This window comes from Schistocerca cancellata, unplaced genomic scaffold (assembly GCF_023864275.1).
Source record: "Schistocerca cancellata isolate TAMUIC-IGC-003103 unplaced genomic scaffold, iqSchCanc2.1 HiC_scaffold_1170, whole genome shotgun sequence".
Classification (NCBI taxonomy): Eukaryota; Metazoa; Arthropoda; class Insecta; order Orthoptera; family Acrididae; genus Schistocerca; species Schistocerca cancellata.
In genome coordinates, this window is record NW_026047169.1 from 4,221,194 (window position 1) to 4,246,430 (window position 25,237).

Below are 25,237 nucleotides of genomic sequence, written 5' to 3' on the forward strand. Positions count from 1 at the left end.
CGAAAATCTTTGACTCACAGCAGAACGGCCATAAGGTGCCCGAGGCAGCAATAGACCCATGGAGACAAGTCTGCTGGAGGACGATGTATTGAACTGGGACACAATTTGAGTGATCCATCGTCATTAGGTGGCCCTTAACGTTACAATTCACTATCAGATTTTCGTCCGATTCGGAAATCTTTGACTCACAGCAGAACGGCCATAAGGTGCCCGAGGCAGCAATAGACCCATGGAGACAAGTCTGCTGGAGGACGATGTATTGACTCGGGACGCAATTTGAGTGTTCCATCGTCATTAGGAGGCCCTGAACGTTACAATTCACTATCAGTTTTTCGTCCGATTCGAAAATCTTTGACTCACAGCAGAACGGCCATAAGGTGCCCGAGGCAGCAATAGACCCATGGAGACAAGTCTGCTGGAGGACGATGTATTGAATCGTGACGCAATTTGAGTGTTCCATCGTCATTAGGAGGCCCTGAATTTTACAATTCACTATCAGTTTTTCGTCCGATTCGAAAATCTTTGACTCACAGCAGAACGGCCATAAGGTGCCCGAGGCAGCAATAGACCCATGGAGACAAGTCTGCTGGAGGACGATGTATTGAATCGTGACGCAATTTGAGTGATCCATCGTCATTACGTGGCCCTGAATGTTACAATTCACTATCAGTTTTTCGTCAGATTCGAAATTCTTTGACTCACAGCAGAACGGCCATTGGGTGCCCGAGGCAGCAATAGAACCATGGAGACAAGTCTGCTGGAGGACGATGTATTGAATCGGGACGCAATTTGAGTGATCCATCGTCATTAGGTGGCCCTGAACGTTACAATTCACTATCAGTTTTTCGTCAGATTCGAAAATCTTTGACTCACAGCAGAACGGCCATTCGGTGCCCGAGTCAGCAATAGACCCATGGAGACAAGTCTGCTGGAGGACGATGTATTGAATCGGGACGCAATTTGAGTGATCCATCGTCATTAGGTGGCCCTGAACGTTACAATTCACTATCAGTTTTTCGTCCGATTCGGAAATCTTTGACTCACATCAGAACGGCCATAAGGTGCCCGAGGCAGCAATAGACCCATGGAGACAAGTCTGCTGGAGGACGATGTATTGAATCGGGACGCAATTTGTGTTCCATCGTCATTAGGAGGCCCTGAACGTTACAATTCACTATCAGTTTTTCGTCCGATTCGAAAATCTTTGACTCACAGCAGAACGGCCATAAGGTGCCCGAGGCAGCAATAGACCCATGGAGACAAGTCGGCTGGAGGACGATGTATTGAATCGGGACGCAGTTTGAGTGTTCCATCGTCATTAGATGGCCCAAAATGTTACAATTAACTATCAGTTTTTCGTCAGATTCGAAATTCTTTGACTCACAGCAGAACGGCCATTGGGTGCCCGAGGCAGCAATAGACCCATGGAGACAAGTCTGCTGGAGGACGATGTATTGAATCGGGACGCAATTTGAGTGATCCATCGTCATTAGGTGGCCCTCAACGTTACAATTCACTATCAGTTTTTCGTCCGATTCGAAAATCTCTTGACTCACAGCAGAACGGCCATAAGGTGCCCGAGGCAGCAATAGACCCATGGAGACAAGTCTGCTGGAGGACGATGTATTGAATCGGGACGCAAATTGAGTGTTCCATCGTCATTAGGAGGCCCTGAACGTTACAATTCACTATCAGTTTTTCGTCCGATTCGAAAATCTTTGACTCACAGCATAACGGCCATAAGGTGCCCGAGGCAGCAATAGACCCATGGAGACAATTCGGCTGGAGGACGATGTATTGAATCGAGACGCAATTTGAGTGTTCCATCGTTATTAGGTGGCCCTGAATGTTACAATTCACTATCAGTTTTTCGTCCGATTCGAAAATCTTTGACTCACAGCAGAACGGCCATAAGGTGCCCGAGGCAGCAATAGACCCATGGAGACAAGTCTGCTGGAGGACGATGTATTGAATCGGGACGCAATTTGAGTGATCCATCGTCATTAGGTGGCCCTGAACGTTACAATTCACTATCAGTTTTTCGTCCGATTCGAAAATCTTTGACTCACTGCAGAACGGCCATAAGGTGCCCGTGGCAGCAATAGACCCATGGGGACAAGTCTGCTGGAGGAGGATGTATTGAATCGGGACGCAATTTGAGTGATCCATCGTCATTAGGTGGCCCTGAACGTTACAATTCACTATCAGTTTTTCGTCCGATTCGAAAATCTTTGACTCACAGCAGAACGGCCATAAGGTGCCCGAGGCAGCAATAGACCCTTGGAGACAAGTCTGCTGGAGGACGATGTATTGAATCGGGACGCAATTTGAGTGTTCCATCGTCATTACGAGGCCCTGAACGTTACAATTCACTATCAGCTTTTCGTCCGATTCGAAAATCTTTGACTCACAGCAGAACGGCCATAAGGTGCCCGAGGCAGCAATAGTCCCATGGAGACAAGTCGGCTGGAAGACGATGTATTGAATCGGGACGCAATTTGAGTGATCCATCGTCATTAGGTGGCCCTGAAAGTTATAATTCACTATCAGTTTTTCGTCCGATTCGGAAATCTTTGACTCACAGCAGAACGGCCATAAGGTGCTCGAGGCAGCAATAGACCCATGGAGACAAGTCTGCTGGAGGACGATGTATTGAATCGGGACGCAATTTGAGTGATCCATCGTCATTAGGTGGCCCTGAACGTTACAATTCACTATCAGTTTTTCGTCCCATTCGATAATCTAGACTCACAGCATAACGGCCATAAGGTGCCCGAGGCAGCAATAGACCCATGGAGACAAGTCTGCTGGAGGACGATGTATTGAATCGGGACGCAATTTGAGTGATCCATCGTCATTAGGTGGCCATGAACGTTACAATTCACTATCAGTTTTTCGTCCGATTCGAAAATCTTTGACTCACAGCAGAACGGCCATTGGGTGCCCGAGGCAGCAATAGAACCATGGAGACAAGTCTGCTGGAGGACGATGTATTGAATCGGGACGCAATTTGGGTGATCCATTGTTATTAGGTGGCCCTGAACGCTACCATTCACTATCAGTAATTTCGTCCGATTCGAAAATCTTTGACACACAGCTGATCGGCCATAAGGTGCCCGAGGCAGCAATAGACCCATGGAGAAAAGTCTGCTGGAGGAGGACGTATTGAATCGGGACGCAATTTGAGTGATCCATCGTCATTAGGTGGCTCTGAACGTTACAATTCACTATCAGTTTTTCGTCCGATTCGAAAATCTTTGACTCACAGCAGAACGGCCATAAGGTGCCCGAGGCAGCAATAGACCCATGGAGACAAGTCTGCTGGAGGACGATGTATTGAATCGGGACGCAATTTGAGTGTTCCTTCGTCATTAGGAGGCCCTGAACGTTACAATTCACTATCAGTTTTTCGTCCGATTCGAAAATCTTTGACTCACAGCAGAACGGCCGTAAGGTGCCCGAGGCAGCAATAGACCCATGGAGACATGTCGGCTGGAGGACGATGTATTGAATCGGGACGCAATTTGAGTGATCCATCGTCATTACGTGGCCCTGAATGTTACAATTCACTATCAGTTTTTCGTCAGATTCAAAAATCTTTGACTCACAGCAGAACGGCCATAAGGTGCTCGAGGCAGCAATAGACCCATGGACACAAGTCTGCTGGAGGACGATGTATTGAATCGGGACGCAATTTGAGTGATCCATCGTCATTAGGAGGCCCTGAACGTTACAATTCACTATCAGTTTTTCGTCCGATTCGAAAATCTTTGACTCACAGCAGAACGGACATAAGGTGCCCGAGGCAGCAATAGACCCATGGAGACAAGTCTGCTGGAGGACGATGTATTGAATCGGGACGCAATTTGAGTGTTCCATTGTCATTAGGAGGCCCTGAACGTTACAATTCACTATCAGTTTTTCGTCCGATTCGAAAATCTTTGACTCACAGCAGAACGGCCATAAGGTGCCCGAGGCAGCAATAGACCAATGGAGACAAGTCGGCTGGAAGACGATGTATTGAATCGGGACGCAATTTGAGTGATCCATCGTCATTAGGTGGCCCTGAAAGTTACAATTCACTATCAGTTTTTCGTCCGATTTGGAAATCATTGACTCACAGCAGAACGGCCATAAGGTGCTCGAGGCAGCAATAGACCCATGGAGACAAGTCTGCTGGAGGACGATGTATTGAATCGGGACGCAATTTGAGTGATCCATCGTCATTAGGTGGCCCTGAACGTTACAATTCACTATCAGTTTTTCGTCCCATTCGATAATCTAGACTCACAGCATAACGGCCATAAGGTGCCCGAGGCAGCAATAGACCCATGGAGACAAGTCGGCTGGAGGACGATGTATTGAATCGAGACGCAATTTGAGTGTTCCATCGTCATTAGGTGGCCCTGAATGTTACAATTAACTATCAGTTTTTCGTCAGATTCGAAAATCTTTGACTCACAGCAGAACGGCCATCGGGTGCCCGAGGCAGCAATAGACCCATGGAGACAAGTCTGCTGGAGGACGATGTATTGAATCGGGACGCAATTTGAGTGATCCATCGTCATTAGGTGACCCTGAACGTTACAATTCACTATCAGTTTTTCGTCCGATTCGAAAATCTTTGACTCACAGCAGAACGGCCATAAGGTGCCCGAGGCAGCAATAGACCCATGGAGACAAGTCTGCTGGAGGACGATGTATTGAATCGGGACGCAAATTGAGTGTTCCATCGTCATTAGGAGGCCCTGAACGTTACAATTCACTATCAGTTTTTCGTCAGATTCGAAAATCTTTGACTCACAGCAGAATGGCCATAAGGTGCCCGAGGCAGCAATAGACCCATGGAGACAAGTCTGCTGGAGGACGATGTATTGAATCGGGACGCAATTTGAGTGATCCATCGTCATTAGGTGGCCATGAACGTTACAATTCACTATCAGTTTTTCGTCCGATTCGAAAATCTTTGACTCACAGCAGAACGGCCATTGGGTGCCCGAGGCAGCAATAGAACCATGGAGACAAGTCTGCTGGAGGACGATGTATTGAATCGGGACGCAATTTGGGTGATCCATTGTTATTAGGTGGCCCTGAACGCTACAATTCACTATCAGTAATTTCGTCCGATTCGAAAATCTTTGACTCACAGCAGATCGGCCATAAGGTGCCCGAGGCAGCAATAGACCCATGGAGAAAAGTCTGCTGGAGGGGGATGTATTGAATCGGGACGCAATTTGAGTGATCCATCGTCATTAGGTGGCTCTGAACGTTACAATTCACTATCAGTTTTTCGTCCGATTCGAAAATCTTTGACTCACAGCAGAACGGCCATAAGGTGCCCGAGGCAGCAATAGACCAATGGAGACAAGTCGGCTGCAGGACGATGTATTGAATAGGGACGCAATTAGAGTGATCCATCGTCATTACGTGGCCCTGAATGTTACAATTCACTATCAGTTTTTCGTCAGATTCCAAAATCTTTGACTCACAGCAGAACGGCCATAAGGTGCCCGAGGCAGCAATAGACCCATGCAGACAAGTCTGCTGAAGGACGATGTATTGAATCGAGACGCAATTTGAGTGTTCCATCGTCATTAGGAGGCCCTGAACGTTACAATTCACTATCAGTTTTTCGTCCGACTCGAAAATCTTTGACTCACAGCAGAACGGACATAAGGTGCCCGAGGCAGCAATAGACCCATGGAGACAAGTCTGCTGGAGGACGATGTATTGAATCGGGACGCAATTTGAGTGTTCCATCGTCATTAGGAGGCCCTGAACGTTACAATTCACTATCAGTTTTTCGTCCGATTCGAAAATCTTTGACTCACAGCAGAACGGCCATAAGCCGTCCGAGGTAGCAATAGACCCATGGAGACAAGTTGGCTGGAGGACGATGTTTTGAATCGGGACGCAATTTGAGTGATCCATCGTCATTAGGTGGCCCTGAACGTTACAATTCACTATCAGTTTTTCGTCCCATTCGATAATCTAGACTCACAGCAGAACGGCCATAAGGTGCCCGAGGCAGCAATAGACCCATGGAGTCAAGTCAGCTGGAGGACGATGTATTGAATCGGGACGCAATTTGTGTGGTCCATCGTCATTAGGTGGCCCTGAATGTTACAATTAACTCTCAGTTTTTCGTCCGATTCGAAAATCTTTGACTCACAGCAGAACGGCCATAAGGTGCCCGAGGCAGCAATAGACCCATGGAGACAAGTCTGCTGGAGGACGATGTATTGAATCGGGACGCAATTTGAGTGTTCCATCGTCATTAAGAGGCCCTGAACATTACAATTCACTATCAGTTTTTCGTCCGATTCGAAAATCTTTGACTCACAGCAGAACGGCCATAAGGTGCCCGAGGCAGCAATAGACCCATGGAGACAAGTTGGCTGGAGGACGATGTTTTGAATCGAGACGCAATTTGAGTGATCCATCGTCATTAGGTGGCCCTGAACGTTACAATTCACTATCAGTTTTTCGTCCCATTCGATAATCTAGACTCACAGCAGAACGGCCATAAGGTGCCCGAGGCAGCAATAGACCCATGGAGTCAAGTCGGCTGGAGGACGATGTATTGAATCGGGACGCAATTTGTGTGGTCCATCGTCATTAGGTGGCCCTGAATGTTACAATTAACTATCAGTTTTTCGTCCGATTCGAAAATCTTTGACTCACAGCAGAACGGCCATAAGGTGCCCGAGGCAGCAATAGACCCATCGAGACAAGTCTGCTGGAGGACGATGTATTGAATCGGGACGCAATTTGAGTGTTCCATCGTCATTAAGAGGCCCTGAACGTTACAATTCACTATCAGTTTTTCGTCCGATTCGAAAATCTTTGACTCACAGCAGAACGGCCATAAGGTGCCCGAGGCAGCAATAGACCCATGGAGACAAGTCGGCTGGAAGACGATGTATTGAATCGAGACGCAATTTGAGTGTTCCATCGTCATTAGGAGGCCCTGAACGTTACAATTCACTATCAGTTTTTCGTCCGATTCGAAAATCTTTGACTCACAGCAGAACGGCCATAAGGTGCCCGAGGCAGCAATAGACCCATGGAGACAAGTCGGCTCGAAGACGATGTATTGAATCGGGACGCAATTTGAGTGATCCATCGTCATTAGGTGGCCCTGAAAGTTACAATTCACTATCAGTTTTTCGTCCGATTCGGAAATCATTGACTCACAGCAGAACGGCCATAAGGTGCTCGAGGCAGCAATAGACCCATGGAGACAAGTCTGCTGGAGGACGATGTATTGAATCGGGACGGAATTTGAGTGATCCATCGTCATTAGGTGGCCATGAACGTTACAATTCACTATCAGCTTTACGTCCGATTCGAAAATCTTTCACTCACAACAGAACGGCCATAAGGTGCCCGAGGCAGCAATAGACCCATGGAGACGAGTCTGCTGGAGGACGATGTATTGAATCGGGACGCAATTTGAGTGTTCCATCGTCATTAGGTGGCCCTGAATGTTACAATTCACTATCAGTTTTTCGTCCGATTCGAAAATCTTTGACTCACAGCAGAACGGCCATAAGGTGCCCGAGGCAGCAATAGAACCATGGAGACAAGTCTGCTGGAGGACGATGTATTGAATCGGGACGCAATTTGAGTGTTCCATCGTCATTAGGAGGCCCTGAACGTTACAATTCACTATCAGTTTTTCGTCCGATTCGAAAATCTTTGACTCACAGCAGAACGGCCATAAGGTGCCCGAGGCAGCAATAGACCCATGGAGACAAGTCTGCTGGAGGACGATGTATTGAATCGGGAAGCAATTTGAGTGTTCCATCGTCATTAGGAGGCCCTGAACGTTACAATTCACTATCAGTTTTTCGTCCGATTCGAAAATCTTTGACTCACAGCAGAACGGAAGTAAGGTGCCCGAGTTAGCAATAGACCCATGCAGACAAGTCGGCTGGAGGACGATGTATTGAATCGGGACGCAATTTGAGTGATCCATCGTCATTACGTGGCCCTGAATGTTACAATTCACTATCAGTTTTTCGTCAGATTCGAAAATCTTTGACTCACAGCAGAACGGCCATAAGGTGCCCGAGGCAGCAATAGACCCATGGAGACAAGTCTGCTGGAGGACGATGTATTGAATCGGGACGCAATTTTAGTGATCCATCGTCATTAGGTGGCCCTTAACGTTACAATTCACTATCAGATTTTCGTCCGATTCGGAAATCTTTGACTCACAGCAGAACGGCCATAAGGTGCCCGAGGCAGCAATAGACCCATGGAGACAAGTCTGCTGGAGGACGATGTATTGAATCGGGACGCAATTTGAGTGTTCCATCGTCATTAGGAGGCCCTGAACGTTACAATTCACTATCAGTTTTTCGTCCGATTCGAAAATCTTTGACTCACAGCAGAACGGCCATAAGGTGCCCGAGGCAGCAATAGACCCATGGAGACAAGTCTGCTGGAGGACGATGTATTGAATCGGGACGCAATTTGAGTGTTCCATCGTCATTAGGAGGCCCTGAACGTTACAATTCACTATCAGTTTTTCGTCCGATTCGAAAATCTTTGACTCACAGCAGAACGGACATTGGCTGCCCGAGTCAGCAATAGACCCATGGAGACAAGTCTGCTGGAGGACGATGTTTTGAATCGGGACGCAATTTGAGTGATCCATCGTCATTAGGTGGCCCTTAACGTTACAATTCACTATCAGATTTTCGTCCGATTCGGAAATCTTTGACTCACAGCAGAACGGCCATAAGGTGCCCGAGGCAGCAATAGACCCATGGAGACAAGTCTGCTGGAGGACGATGTATTGAATCGGGACGCAATTTGAGTGTTCCATCGTCATTAGGGGGCCCTGAACGTTACAATTCACTATCAGTTTTTCGTCCGATTCGGAAATCTTTGACTCACAGCAGAACGGCCATAAGGTGCCCGAGGCAGCAATAGACCCATGGAGACAAGTCTGCTGGAGGACGATGTATTGAATCGGGACGCAATTTGAGTGATCCATCGTCATTAGGTGGCCCTTAACGTTACAATTCACTATCAGTTTTTCGTCCGATTCGGAAATCTTTGACTCACAGCAGAACGGCCATAAGGTGCCCGAGGCAGCAATAGACCCATGGAGACAAGTCGGCTGGAGGACGATGTATTGAATCGGGACGCAATTTGAGTGTTCCATCGTCAATAGGAGGCCCTGAACGTTACAATTCACTATCAGTTTTTCGTCCGATTCGAAAATCTTTGACTCACAGCAGAACGGCCATAAGGTGCCCGAGGCAGCAATAGACCCATGGAGACAAGTCTGCTGGAGGACGATGTATTGAATCGGGACGCAATTTGAGTGATCTATCGTCATTAGGTGGCCCTTAACGTTACAATTCACTATCAGATTTTCGTCCGATTCGGAAATCTTTGACTCACAGCAGAACGGCCATAAGGTGCCCGAGGCAGCAATAGACCCATGGAGACAAGTCTGCTGGAGGACTATGTATTGAATCGGGACGCAATTTGAGTGTTCCATCGTCATTAGGAGACCCTGAACGTTACAATTCACTATCAGTTTTTCGTCCGATTCGAAAATCTTTGACTCACAGCAGAACGGCCATAAGGTGCCCGAGGCAGCAATAGACCCATGGAGACAAGTCTGCTGGAGGACGATGTATTGAATTGGGACACAATTTGAGTGATCCATCGTCATTAGGTGGCCCTTAACGTTACAATTCACTATCAGATTTTCGTCCGATTCGGAAATCTTTGACTCACAGCAGAACGGCCATAAGGTGCCCGAGGCAGCAATAGACCCATGGAGACAAGTCTGCTGGAGGACGATGTATTGACTCGGGACGCAATTTGAGTGTTCCATCGTCATTAGGAGGCCCTGAACGTTACAATTCACTATCAGTTTTTCGTCCGATTCGAAAATCTTTGACTCACAGCAGAACGGCCATAAGGTGCCCGAGGCAGCAATAGACCCATGGAGACAAGTCTGCTGGAGGACGATGTATTGAATCGGGACGCAATTTGAGTGTTCCATCGTCATTAGGAGGCCCTGAATTTTACAATTCACTATCAGTTTTTCGTCCGATTCGAAAATCTTTGACTCACAGCAGAACGGCCATAAGGTGCCCGAGGCAGCAATAGACCCATGGAGACAAGTCGGCTGGAGGACGATGTATTGAATCGGGACGCAATTTGAGTGATCCATCGTCATTACGTGGCCCTGAATGTTACAATTCACTATCAGTTTTTCGTCAGATTCGAAATTCTTTGACTCACAGCAGAACGGCCATTGGGTGCCCGAGGCAGCAAAAGAACCATGGAGACAAGTCTGCTGGAGGACGATGTATTGAATCGGGACGCAATTTGAGTGATCCATCGTCATTAGGTGGCCCTGAACGTTACAATTCACTATCAGTTTTTCGTCAGATTCGAAAATCTTTGACTCACAGCAGAACGGCCATTCGGTGCCCGAGTCAGCAATAGACCCATGGAGACAAGTCTGCTGGAGGACGATGTATTGAATCGGGACGCAATTTGAGTGATCCATCGTCATTAGGTGGCCCTGAACGTTACAATTCACTATCAGTTTTTCGTCCGATTCGGAAATCTTTGACTCACATCAGAACGGCCATAAGGTGCCCGAGGCAGCAATAGACCCATGGAGACAAGTCTGCTGGAGGACGATGTATTGAATCGGGACGCAATTTGTGTTCCATCGTCATTAGGAGGCCCTGAACGTTACAATTCACTATCAGTTTTTCGTCCGATTCGAAAATCTTTGACTCACAGCAGAACGGCCATAAGGTGCCCGAGGCAGCAATAGACCCATGGAGACAAGTCGGCTGGAGGACGATGTATTGAATCGGGACGCAGTTTGAGTGTTCCATCGTCATTAGATGGCCCAAAATGTTACAATTAACTATCAGTTTTTCGTCAGATTCGAAATTCTTTGACTCACAGCAGAACGGCCATTGGGTGCCCGAGGCAGCAATAGACCCATGGAGACAAGTCTGCTGGAGGACGATGTATTGAATCGGGACGCAATTTGAGTGATCCATCGTCATTAGGTGGCCCTCAACGTTACAATTCACTATCAGTTTTTCGTCCGATTCGAAAATCTCTTGACTCACAGCAGAACGGCCATAAGGTGCCCGAGGCAGCAATAGACCCATGGAGACAAGTCTGCTGGAGGACGATGTATTGAATCGGGACGCAAATTGAGTGTTCCATCGTCATTAGGAGGCCCTGAACGTTACAATTCACTATCAGTTTTTCGTCCGATTCGAAAATCTTTGACTCACAGCATAACGGCCATAAGGTGCCCGAGGCAGCAATAGACCCATGGAGACAATTCGGCTGGAGGACGATGTATTGAATCGAGACGCAATTTGAGTGTTCCATCGTTATTAGGTGGCCCTGAATGTTACAATTCACTATCAGTTTTTCGTCCGATTCGAAAATCTTTGACTCACAGCAGAACGGCCATAAGGTGCCCGAGGCAGCAATAGACCCATGGAGACAAGTCTGCTGGAGGACGATGTATTGAATCGGGACGCAATTTGAGTGATCCATCGTCATTAGGTGGCCCTGAACGTTACAATTCACTATCAGTTTTTCGTCCGATTCGAAAATCTTTGACTCACTGCAGAACGGCCATAAGGTGCCCGTGGCAGCAATAGACCCATGGGGACAAGTCTGCTGGAGGAGGATGTATTGAATCGGGACGCAATTTGAGTGATCCATCGTCATTAGGTGGCCCTGAACGTTACAATTCACTATCAGTTTTTCGTCCGATTCGAAAATCTTTGACTCACAGCAGAACGGCCATAAGGTGCCCGAGGCAGCAATAGACCCTTGGAGACAAGTCTGCTGGAGGACGATGTATTGAATCGGGACGCAATTTGAGTGTTCCATCGTCATTACGAGGCCCTGAACGTTACAATTCACTATCAGCTTTTCGTCCGATTCGAAAATCTTTGACTCACAGCAGAACGGCCATAAGGTGCCCGAGGCAGCAATAGACCCATGGAGACAAGTCGGCTGGAAGACGATGTATTGAATCGGGACGCAATTTGAGTGATCCATCGTCATTAGGTGGCCCTGAAAGTTATAATTCACTATCAGTTTTTCGTCCGATTCGGAAATCTTTGACTCACAGCAGAACGGCCATAAGGTGCTCGAGGCAGCAATAGACCCATGGAGACAAGTCTGCTGGAGGACGATGTATTGAATCGGGACGCAATTTGAGTGATCCATCGTCATTAGGTGGCCCTGAACGTTACAATTCACTATCAGTTTTTCGTCCCATTCGATAATCTAGACTCACAGCATAACGGCCATAAGGTGCCCGAGGCAGCAATAGACCCATGGAGACAAGTCGGCTGGAGGACGATGTATTGAATCGAGACGCAATTTGAGTGTTCCATCGTCATTAGGTGGCCCTGAATGTTACAATTAACTATCAGTTTTTCGTCAGATTCGAAAATCTTTGACTCACAGCAGAACGGCCATCGGGTGCCCGAGGCAGCAATAGACCCATGGAGACAAGTCTGCTGGAGGACGATGTATTGAATCGGGACGCAATTTGAGTGATCCATCGTCATTAGGTGACCCTGAACGTTACAATTCACTATCAGTTTTTCGTCCGATTCGAAAATCTTTGACTCACAGCAGAACGGCCATAAGGTGCCCGAGGCAGCAATAGACCCATGGAGACAAGTCTGCTGGAGGACGATGTATTGAATCGGGACGCAAATTGAGTGTTCCATCGTCATTAGGAGGCCCTGAACGTTACAATTCACTATCAGTTTTTCGTCAGATTCGAAAATCTTTGACTCACAGCAGAATGGCCATAAGGTGCCCGAGGCAGCAATAGACCCATGGAGACAAGTCTGCTGGAGGACGATGTATTGAATCGGGACGCAATTTGAGTGATCCATCGTCATTAGGTGGCCATGAACGTTACAATTCACTATCAGTTTTTCGTCCGATTCGAAAATCTTTGACTCACAGCAGAACGGCCATTGGGTGCCCGAGGCAGCAATAGAACCATGGAGACAAGTCTGCTGGAGGACGATGTATTGAATCGGGACGCAATTTGGGTGATCCATTGTTATTAGGTGGCCCTGATCGCTACCATTCACTATCAGTAATTTCGTCCGATTCGAAAATCTTTGACCCACAGCAGATCGGCCATAAGGTGCCCGAGGCAGCAATAGACCCATGGAGAAAAGTCTGCTGGAGGAGGATGTATTGAATCGGGACGCAATTTGAGTGATCCATCGTCATTAGGTGGCTCTGAACGTTACAATTCACTATCAGTTTTTCGTCCGATTCGAAAATCTTTGACTCACAGCAGAACGGCCATAAGGTGCCCGAGGCAGCAATAGACCCATGGAGACAAGTCTGCTGGAGGAAGATGTATTGAATCGGGACGCAATTTGAGTGTTCCTTCGTCATTAGGAGGCCCTGAACGTTACAATTCACTATCAGTTTTTCGTCCGATTCGAAAATCTTTGACTCACAGCAGAACGGCCGTAAGGTGCCCGAGGCAGCAATAGACCCATGGAGACATGTCGGCTGGAGGACGATGTATTGAATCGGGACGCAATTTGAGTGATCCATCGTCATTACGTGGCCCTGAATGTTACAATTCACTATCAGTTTTTCCTCAGATTCAAAAATCTTTGACTCACAGCAGAACGGCCATAAGGTGCTCGAGGCAGCAATAGACCCATGGAGACAAGTCTGCTGGAGGACGATGTATTGAATCGGGACGCAATTTGAGTGATCCATCGTCATTAGGAGGCCCTGAACGTTACAATTCACTATCAGTTTTTCGTCCGATTCGAAAATCTTTGACTCACAGCAGAACGGACATAAGGTGCCCGAGGCAGCAATAGACCCATGGAGACAAGTCTGCTGGAGGACGATGTATTGAATCGGGACGCAATTTGAGTGTTCCATTGTCATTAGGAGGCCCTGAACGTTACAATTCACTATCAGTTTTTCGTCCGATTCGAAAATCTTTGACTCACAGCAGAACGGCCATAAGGTGCCCGAGGCAGCAATAGACCAATGGAGACAAGTCGGCTGGAAGACGATGTATTGAATCGGGACGCAATTTGAGTGATCCATCGTCATTAGGTGGCCCTGAACGTTACAATTCACTATCAGTTTTTCGTCCCATTCGATAATCTAGACTCACAGCATAACGGCCATAAGGTGCCCGAGGCAGCAATAGACCCATGGAGACAAGTCGGCTGGAGGACGATGTATTGAATCGAGACGCAATTTGAGTGTTCCATCGTCATTAGGTGGCCCTGAATGTTACAATTAACTATCAGTTTTTCGTCAGATTCGAAAATCTTTGACTCACAGCAGAACGGCCATCGGGTGCCCGAGGCAGCAATAGACCCATGGAGACAAGTCTGCTGGAGGACGATGTATTGAATCGGGACGCAATTTGAGTGATCCATCGTCATTAGGTGACCCTGAACGTTACAATTCACTATCAGTTTTTCGTCCGATTCGAAAATCTTTGACTCACAGCAGAACGGCCATAAGGTGCCCGAGGCAGCAATAGACCCATGGAGACAAGTCTGCTGGAGGACGATGTATTGAATCGGGACGCAAATTGAGTGTTCCATCGTCATTAGGAGGCCCTGAACGTTACAATTCACTATCAGTTTTTCGTCAGATTCGAAAATCTTTGACTCACAGCAGAATGGCCATAAGGTGCCCGAGGCAGCAATAGACCCATGGAGACAAGTCTGCTGGAGGACGATGTATTGAATCGGGACGCAATTTGAGTGATCCATCGTCATTAGGTGGCCATGAACGTTACAATTCACTATCAGTTTTTCGTCCGATTCGAAAATCTTTGACTCACAGCAGAACGGCCATTGGGTGCCCGAGGCAGCAATAGAACCATGGAGACAAGTCTGCTGGAGGACGATGTATTGAATCGGGACGCAATTTGGGTGATCCATTGTTATTAGGTGGCCCTGAACGCTACAATTCACTATCAGTAATTTCGTCCGATTCGAAAATCTTTGACTCACAGCAGATCGGCCATAAGGTGCCCGAGGCAGCAATAGACCCATGGAGAAAAGTCTGCTGGAGGAGGATGTATTGAATCGGGACGCAATTTGAGTGATCCATCGTCATTAGGTGGCTCTGAACGTTACAATTCACTATCAGTTTTTCGTCCGATTCGAAAATCTTTGACTCACAGCAGAACGGCCATAAGGTGCCCGAGGCAGCAATAGACCCATGGAGACAAGTCGGCTGCAGGACGATGTATTGAATAGGGACGCAATTAGAGTGATCCATCGTCATTACGTGGCCCTGAATGTTACAATTCACTATCAGTTTTTCGTCAGATTCCAAAATCTTTGACTCACAGCAGAACGGCCATAAGGTGCCCGAGGCAGCAATAGACCCATGGAGACAAGTCTGCTGGAGGACGATGTATTGAATCGGGACGCAATTTGAGTGTTCCATCGTCATTAGGAGGCCCTGAACGTTACAATTCACTATCAGTTTTTCGTCCGAGTCGAAAATCTTTGACTCACTGCAGAACGGCCATAAGGTGCCCGAGGCAGCAATAGACCCATGCAGACAAGTCTGCTGAAGGACGATGTATTGAATCGAGACGCAATTTGAGTGTTCCATCGTCATTAGGAGGCCCTGAACGTTACAATTCACTATCAGTTTTTCGTCCGACTCGAAAATTTTTGACTCACAGCAGAACGGACATAAGGTGCCCGAGGCAGCAATAGACCCATGGAGACAAGTCTGCTGGAGGACGATGTATTGAATCGGGACGCAATTTGAGTGTTCCATCGTCATTAGGAGGCCCTGAACGTTACAATTCACTATCAGTTTTTCGTCCGATTCGAAAATCTTTGACTCACAGCAGAACGGCCATAAGCCGTCCGAGGTAGCAATAGACCCATGGAGACAAGTTGGCTGGAGGACGATGTTTTGAATCGGGACGCAATTTGAGTGATCCATCGTCATTAGGTGGCCCTGAACGTTACAATTCACTATCAGTTTTTCGTCCCATTCGATAATCTAGACTCACAGCAGAACGGCCATAAGGTGCCCGAGGCAGCAATAGACCCATGGAGTCAAGTCAGCTGGAGGACGATGTATTGAATCGGGACGCAATTTGTGTGGTCCATCGTCATTAGGTGGCCCTGAATGTTACAATTAACTCTCAGTTTTTCGTCCGATTCGAAAATCTTTGACTCACAGCAGAACGGCCATAAGGTGCCCGAGGCAGCAATAGACCCATGGAGACAAGTCTGCTGGAGGACGATGTATTGAATCGGGACGCAATTTGAGTGTTCCATCGTCATTAAGAGGCCCTGAACATTACAATTCACTATCAGTTTTTCGTCCGATTCGAAAATCTTTGACTCACAGCAGAACGGCCATAAGGTGCCCGAGGCAGCAATAGACCCATGGAGACAAGTTGGCTGGAGGACGATGTTTTGAATCGAGACGCAATTTGAGTGATCCATCGTCATTAGGTGGCCCTGAACGTTACAATTCACTATCAGTTTTTCGTCCCATTCGATAATCTAGACTCACAGCAGAACGGCCATAAGGTGCCCGAGGCAGCAATAGACCCATGGAGTCAAGTCGGCTGGAGGACGATGTATTGAATCGGGACGCAATTTGTGTGGTCCATCGTCATTAGGTGGCCCTGAATGTTACAATTAACTATCAGTTTTTCGTCCGATTCGAAAATCTTTGACTCACAGCAGAACGGCCATAAGGTGCCCGAGGCAGCAATAGACCCATCGAGACAAGTCTGCTGGAGGACGATGTATTGAATCGGGACGCAATTTGAGTGTTCCATCGTCATTAAGAGGCCCTGAACGTTACAATTCACTATCAGTTTTTCGTCCGATTCGAAAATCTTTGACTCACAGCAGAACGGCCATAAGGTGCCCGAGGCAGCAATAGACCCATGGAGACAAGTCGGCTGGAAGACGATGTATTGAATCGAGACGCAATTTGAGTGTTCCATCGTCATTAGGAGGCCCTGAACGTTACAATTCACTATCAGTTTTTCGTCCGATTCGTAAATCTTTGACTCACAGCAGAACGGCCATAAGGTGCCCGAGGCAGCAATAGACCCATGGAGACAAGTCGGCTCGAAGACGATGTATTGAATCGGGACGCAATTTGAGTGATCCATCGTCATTAGGTGGCCCTGAAAGTTACAATTCACTATCAGTTTTTCGTCCGATTCGGAAATCATTGACTCACAGCAGAACGGCCATAAGGTGCTCGAGGCAGCAATAGACCCATGGAGACAAGTCTGCTGGAGGACGATGTATTGAATCGGGACGGAATTTGAGTGATCCATCGTCATTAGGTGGCCATGAACGTTACAATTCACTATCAGCTTTACGTCCGATTCGAAAATCTTTCACTCACAACAGAACGGCCATAAGGTGCCCGAGGCAGCAATAGACCCATGGAGACGAGTCTGCTGGAGGACGATGTATTGAATCGGGACGCAATTTGAGTGTTCCATCGTCATTAGGTGGCCCTGAATGTTACAATTCACTATCAGTTTTTCGTCCGATTCGAAAATCTTTGACTCACAGCAGAACGGCCATAAGGTGCCCGAGGCAGCAATAGAACCATGGAGACAAGTCTGCTGGAGGACGATGTATTGAATCGGGACGCAATTTGAGTGTTCCATCGTCATTAGGAGGCCCTGAACGTTACAATTCACTATCAGTTTTTCGTCCGATTCGAAAATCTTTGACTCACAGCAGAACGGCCATAAGGTGCCCGAGGCAGCAATAGACCCATGGAGACAAGTCTGCTGGAGGACGATGTATTGAATCGGGAAGCAATTTGAGTGTTCCATCGTCATTAGGAGGCCCTGAACGTTACAATTCACTATCAGTTTTTCGTCCGATTCGAAAATCTTTGACTCACAGCAGAACGGCAGTAAGGTGCCCGAGTTAGCAATAGACCCATGCAGACAAGTCGGCTGGAGGACGATGTATTGAATCGGGACGCAATTTGAGTGATCCATCGTCATTACGTGGCCCTGAATGTTACAATTCACTATCAGTTTTTCGTCAGATTCAAAAATCTTTGACTCACAGCAGAACGGCCATAAGGTGCCCGAGGCAGCAATAGACCCATGGAGACAAGTCTGCTGGAGGACGATGTATTGAATCGGGACGCAATTTGAGTGATCCATCGTCATTAGGAGGCCCTGAACGTTACAATTCACTATCAGTTTTTCGTCCGATTCGAAAATCTTTGACTCACAGCAGAACGGACATAAGGTGCCCGAGGCAGCAATAGACCCATGGAGACAAGTCTGCTGGAGGACGATGTATTGAATCGGGACGCAATTAGAGTGTTCCATCGTCATTAGGAGGCCCTGAACGTTACAATTCACTATCAGTTTTTCGTCCGATTCTAAAGTCTTTGACTCACAGCAGAACGGCCATAAGGTGCCCGAGGCAGCAATAGATCCATGGAGACAAGTCGGCTGGAAGACGATGTATTGAATCGGGACGCAATTTGAGTGATCCATCGTCATTAGGAGGCCCTGAATGTTACAATTCACTATCAGTTTTTCGTCCGATTCGAAAATCTTTGACTCACAGCATTACGGCCATAAGGTGCCCGAGGCAGCAATAGACCCAAGGAGACAAGTCTGCTGGAGGACGATGTATTGAATCGGGACGCAATTTGAGTGTTCCATCGTCATTAGGAGGCCCTGAACGTTACAATTCACTATCAGTTTTTCGTCCGATTCGAAAATATTTGACTCACAGCAGAACGGCCATAAGGTGCCCGAGGCAGCAATAGACCCATGGAGACAAGTCGGCTGGAGGACGATGTATTGAATCGGGACGCAATTTGAGTGATCCATTGTCATTACGTGGCCCTGAATGTTACAATTCACTATCAGTTTTTCGTCCGATTCGGAAATCATTGACTCACAGCAGAACGGCCGTAATGTGCTCGAGGCAGCAATAGACCCATGGAGACAAGTCTGCTGGAGGACGATGTATTGAATCGGGACGCAATTTGAGTGATCCATCGTCATTAGGAGGCCCTGAACGTTACAATTCACTATCAGTTTTTCGTCCGATTCGAAAATCTTTGACTCACAGCAGAACGGACATAAGGTGCCCGAGGCAGCAATAGACCCATGGAGACAAGTCTGCTGGAGGACGATGTATTGAATCGGGACGCAATTTGAGTGTTCCATCGTCATTAGGAGGCCCTGAACGTTACAATTCACTATAAGTTTTTCGTCCGATTCGAAAATCTTTGACTGACAGCAGAACGGCCATAAGGTGCCCGAGGCAGCAATAGATCCATGGAGACAAGTCGGCTGGAAGACGATGTATTGAATCGGGACGCAATTTGAGTGATCCATCGTCATTAGGTGGCCCTGAAAGTTACAATTCACTATCAGTTTTTCGTCCGATTCGGAAATCATTGACTCACAGCAGAACGGCCATAAGGTGCTCGAGGCAGCAATAGACCCATGGAGACAAGTCTGCTGGAGGACGATGTATTGAATCGGGACGCAATTTGAGTGATCCATCGTCATTAGGTGGCCATGAACGTCACAATTCACTATCAGTTTTTCGTCCGATTCGAAAATCTTTGACTCACAACAGAACGGCCATAAGGTGCCCGAGGCAGCAATAGACGCATGGAGACAAGACTGCCGGAGGACGATGTATTGAATCGGGACGCAATTTGAGTGTTCCATCGTCATTAGGAGGCCCTGAATGTTACAATTCACTATCAGGTTTTCGTCCGATTCGAAAATCTTTGACTCACAGCAGAACGGCCATAAGGTGCCCGAGGCAGCAATAGACCCATGGAGACAAGTCTGCTGGAGGACGATGTATTGAATCGGGACGCAAGTAGAGTGTTACATCGTCATTAGGAGGCACTGAACGTTACAATTCACTATCAGTTTTTCGTCCGATTCGAAAATCTTTGACTCACAGCAGAACGGCCATAAGGTGCCCGAGGCAGCAATAGACCCATGGAGACAAGTCGGCTGCAGGACGATGAATTGAATAGGGACGCAATTTGAGTGATCCATCGTCATCACGTGGCCCTGAATGTTACAATTCACTATCAGTTTTTCGTCATATTCGAAAATCTTTGACTCACCGCAGAACGGCCATAAGGTGCCCGAGGCAGCAATAGACCCATGGAGACAAGTCTGCTGGAGGACGATGTATTGAATCGGGACGCAATTTGAGTGATCCATCGTCATTAGGAGGCCCTGAACGTTACAATTCACTATCAGTTTTTCGTCCGATTCGAAAGTCTTTGACTCACAGGAGAACGGCCATAAGGTGCCCGAGGCAGCAATAGACCCATGCAGACAAGTCTGCTGGAGGACGATGTATTGAATCGAGACGCAATTTGAGTGTTCCATCGTCATTAGGAGGCCCTGAACGTTACAATTCACTATCAGTTTTTCGTCCGATTCGAAAATCTTTGACTCACAGCAGAACGGCCATAAGGTGCCCGAGGCAGCAATAGACCCATGGAGACAAGTCGGCTGGAGGACGATGTATTGAATCGGGACGCAATTTGAGTGATCCATCGTCATTACGTGGCCCTGAATGTTACAATTCACTATCAGTTTTTCGTCAGATTCGAAAATCTTTGACTCACAGCAGAACGGCCATAAGGTGCCCGAGGCAGCAATAGACCCATGGAGACAAGTCTGCTGGACGACGATGTATTGAATCGGGACGCAATTTGAGTGATCCATCGTCATTAGGAGGCCCTGAACGTTACAATTCACTATCAGTTTTTCGTCCGATTCGAAAATCTTTGACTCACAGCAGAACGGCCATAAGGTGCCCGAGGCAGCAATAGACCCATGGAGACAAGTGGGCTGGAAGACGATGTATTGAATCGGGACGCAATTTGTTTGATCCATCGTCATTAGGTGGCCCTGAATGTTACAATTCACTATCAGTTTTTCGTCCGATTCGGAAATCTTTGACTCACAGCAGAACGGCCATAAGGTGCCCGAGGCAGCAATAGACCCATGGAGACAAGTCTGCTGGAGGACGATGTATTGAATCGGGACGCAATTTGAGTGATCCATCGTCATTAGGTGGCCCTGAACGTTACAATTCACTATCAGTTTTTCGTCCGATTCGAAAATCTTTGACTCACTGCAGAACGGCCATAAGGTGCCCGTGGCAGCAATAGACCCATGGGGACAAGTCTGCTGGAGGAGGATGTATTGAATCGGGACGCAATTTGAGTGTTCCATCGTCATTAGGAGGCCCTGAACGTTACAATTCACTATCAGTTTTTCGTCCGATTCTAAAGTCTTTGACTCACAGCAGAACGGCCATAAGGTGCCCGAGGCAGCAATAGATCCATGGAGACAAGTCGGCTGGAAGACGATGTATTGAATCGGGACGCAATTTGAGTGATCCATCGTCATTAGGAGGCCCTGAATGTTACAATTCACTATCAGTTTTTCGTCCGATTCGAAAATCTTTGACTCACAGCATTACGGCCATAAGGTGCCCGAGGCAGCAATAGACCCAAGGAGACAAGTCTGCTGGAGGACGATGTATTGAATCGGGACGCAATTTGAGTGTTCCATCGTCATTAGGAGGCCCTGAACGTTACAATTCACTATCAGTTTTTCGTCCGATTCGAAAATATTTGACTCACAGCAGAACGGCCATAAGGTGCCCGAGGCAGCAATAGACCCATGGAGACAAGTCGGCTGGAGGACGATGTATTGAATCGGGACGCAATTTGAGTGATCCATTGTCATTACGTGGCCCTGAATGTTACAATTCACTATCAGTTTTTCGTCCGATTCGGAAATCATTGACTCACAGCAGAACGGCCGTAATGTGCTCGAGGCAGCAATAGACCCATGGAGACAAGTCTGCTGGAGGACGATGTATTGAATCGGGACGCAATTTGAGTGATCCATCGTCATTAGGAGGCCCTGAACGTTACAATTCACTATCAGTTTTTCGTCCGATTCGAAAATCTTTGACTCACAGCAGAACGGACATAAGGTGCCCGAGGCAGCAATAGACCCATGGAGACAAGTCTGCTGGAGGACGATGTATTGAATCGGGACGCAATTTGAGTGTTCCATCGTCATTAGGAGGCCCTGAACGTTACAATTCACTATAAGTTTTTCGTCCGATTCGAAAATCTTTGACTGACAGCAGAACGGCCATAAGGTGCCCGAGGCAGCAATAGATCCATGGAGACAAGTCGGCTGGAAGACGATGTATTGAATCGGGACGCAATTTGAGTGATCCATCGTCATTAGGTGGCCCTGAAAGTTACAATTCACTATCAGTTTTTCGTCCGATTCGGAAATCATTGACTCACAGCAGAACGGCCATAAGGTGCTCGAGGCAGCAATAGACCCATGGAGACAAGTCTGCTGGAGGACGATGTATTGAATCGGGACGCAATTTGAGTGATCCATCGTCATTAGGTGGCCATGAACGTCACAATTCACTATCAGTTTTTCGTCCGATTCGAAAATCTTTGACTCACAACAGAACGGCCATAAGGTGCCCGAGGCAGCAATAGACGCATGGAGACAAGACTGCCGGAGGACGATGTATTGAATCGGGACGCAATTTGAGTGTTCCATCGTCATTAGGAGGCCCTGAATGTTACAATTCACTATCAGGTTTTCGTCCGATTCGAAAATCTTTGACTCACAGCAGAACGGCCATAAGGTGCCCGAGGCAGCAATAGACCCATGGAGACAAGTCTGCTGGAGGACGATGTATTGAATCGGGACGCAAGTAGAGTGTTACATCGTCATTAGGAGGCACTGAACGTTACAATTCACTATCAGTTTTTCGTCCGATTCGAAAATCTTTGACTCACAGCAGAACGGCCATAAGGTGCCCGAGGCAGCAATAGACCCATGGAGACAAGTCGGCTGCAGGACGATGAATTGAATAGGGACGCAATTTGAGTGATCCATCGTCATCACGTGGCCCTGAATGTTACAATTCACTATCAGTTTTTCGTCATATTCGAAAATCTTTGACTCACAGCAGAACGGCCATAAGGTGCCCGAGGCAGCAATAGACCCATGGAGACAAGTCTGCTGGAGGACGATGTATTGAATCGGGACGCAATTTGAGTGATCCATCGTCATTAGGAGGCCCTGAATGTTACAATTCACTATCAGTTTTTCGTCCGATTCGAAAATCTTTGACTCACAGCATTACGGCCATAAGGTGCCCGAGGCAGCAATAGACCCAAGGAGACAAGTCTGCTGGAGGACGATGTATTGAATCGGGACGCAATTTGAGTGTTCCATCGTCATTAGGAGGCCCTGAACGTTACAATTCACTATCAGTTTTTCGTCCGATTCGAAAATATTTGACTCACAGCAGAACGGCCATAAGGTGCCCGAGGCAGCAATAGACCCATGGAGACAAGTCGGCTGGAGGACGATGTATTGAATCGGGACGCAATTTGAGTGATCCATTGTCATTACGTGGCCCTGAATGTTACAATTCACTATCAGTTTTTCGTCCGATTCGGAAATCATTGACTCACAGCAGAACGGCCGTAATGTGCTCGAGGCAGCAATAGACCCATGGAGACAAGTCTGCTGGAGGACGATGTATTGAATCGGGACGCAATTTGAGTGATCCATCGTCATTAGGAGGCCCTGAACGTTACAATTCACTATCAGTTTTTCGTCCGATTCGAAAATCTTTGACTCACAGCAGAACGGACATAAGGTGCCCGAGGCAGCAATAGACCCATGGAGACAAGTCTGCTGGAGGACGATGTATTGAATCGGGACGCAATTTGAGTGTTCCATCGTCATTAGGAGGCCCTGAACGTTACAATTCACTATAAGTTTTTCGTCCGATTCGAAAATCTTTGACTGACAGCAGAACGGCCATAAGGTGCCCGAGGCAGCAATAGATCCATGGAGACAAGTCGGCTGGAAGACGATGTATTGAATCGGGACGCAATTTGAGTGATCCATCGTCATTAGGTGGCCCTGAAAGTTACAATTCACTATCAGTTTTTCGTCCGATTCGGAAATCATTGACTCACAGCAGAACGGCCATAAGGTGCTCGAGGCAGCAATAGACCCATGGAGACAAGTCTGCTGGAGGACGATGTATTGAATCGGGACGCAATTTGAGTGATCCATCGTCATTAGGTGGCCATGAACGTCACAATTCACTATCAGTTTTTCGTCCGATTCGAAAATCTTTGACTCACAACAGAACGGCCATAAGGTGCCCGAGGCAGCAATAGACGCATGGAGACAAGACTGCCGGAGGACGATGTATTGAATCGGGACGCAATTTGAGTGTTCCATCGTCATTAGGAGGCCCTGAATGTTACAATTCACTATCAGGTTTTCGTCCGATTCGAAAATCTTTGACTCACAGCAGAACGGCCATAAGGTGCCCGAGGCAGCAATAGACCCATGGAGACAAGTCTGCTGGAGGACGATGTATTGAATCGGGACGCAAGTAGAGTGTTACATCGTCATTAGGAGGCACTGAACGTTACAATTCACTATCAGTTTTTCGTCCGATTCGAAAATCTTTGACTCACAGCAGAACGGCCATAAGGTGCCCGAGGCAGCAATAGACCCATGGAGACAAGTCGGCTGCAGGACGATGAATTGAATAGGGACGCAATTTGAGTGATCCATCGTCATCACGTGGCCCTGAATGTTACAATTCACTATCAGTTTTTCGTCATATTCGAAAATCTTTGACTCACAGCAGAACGGCCATAAGGTGCCCGAGGCAGCAATAGACCCATGGAGACAAGTCTGCTGGAGGACGATGTATTGAATCGGGACGCAATTTGAGTGATCCATCGTCATTAGGAGGCCCTGAACGTTACAATTCACTATCAGTTTTTCGTCCGATTCGAAAGTCTTTGACTCACAGGAGAACGGCCATAAGGTGCCCGAGGCAGCAATAGACCCATGCAGACAAGTCTGCTGGAGGACGATGTATTGAATCGAGACGCAATTTGAGTGTTCCATCGTCATTAGGAGGCCCTGAACGTTACAATTCACTATCAGTTTTTCGTCCGATTCGAAAATCTTTGACTCACAGCAGAACGGCCATAAGGTGCCCGAGGCAGCAATAGACCCATGGAGACAAGTCGGCTGGAGGACGATGTATTGAATCGGGACGCAATT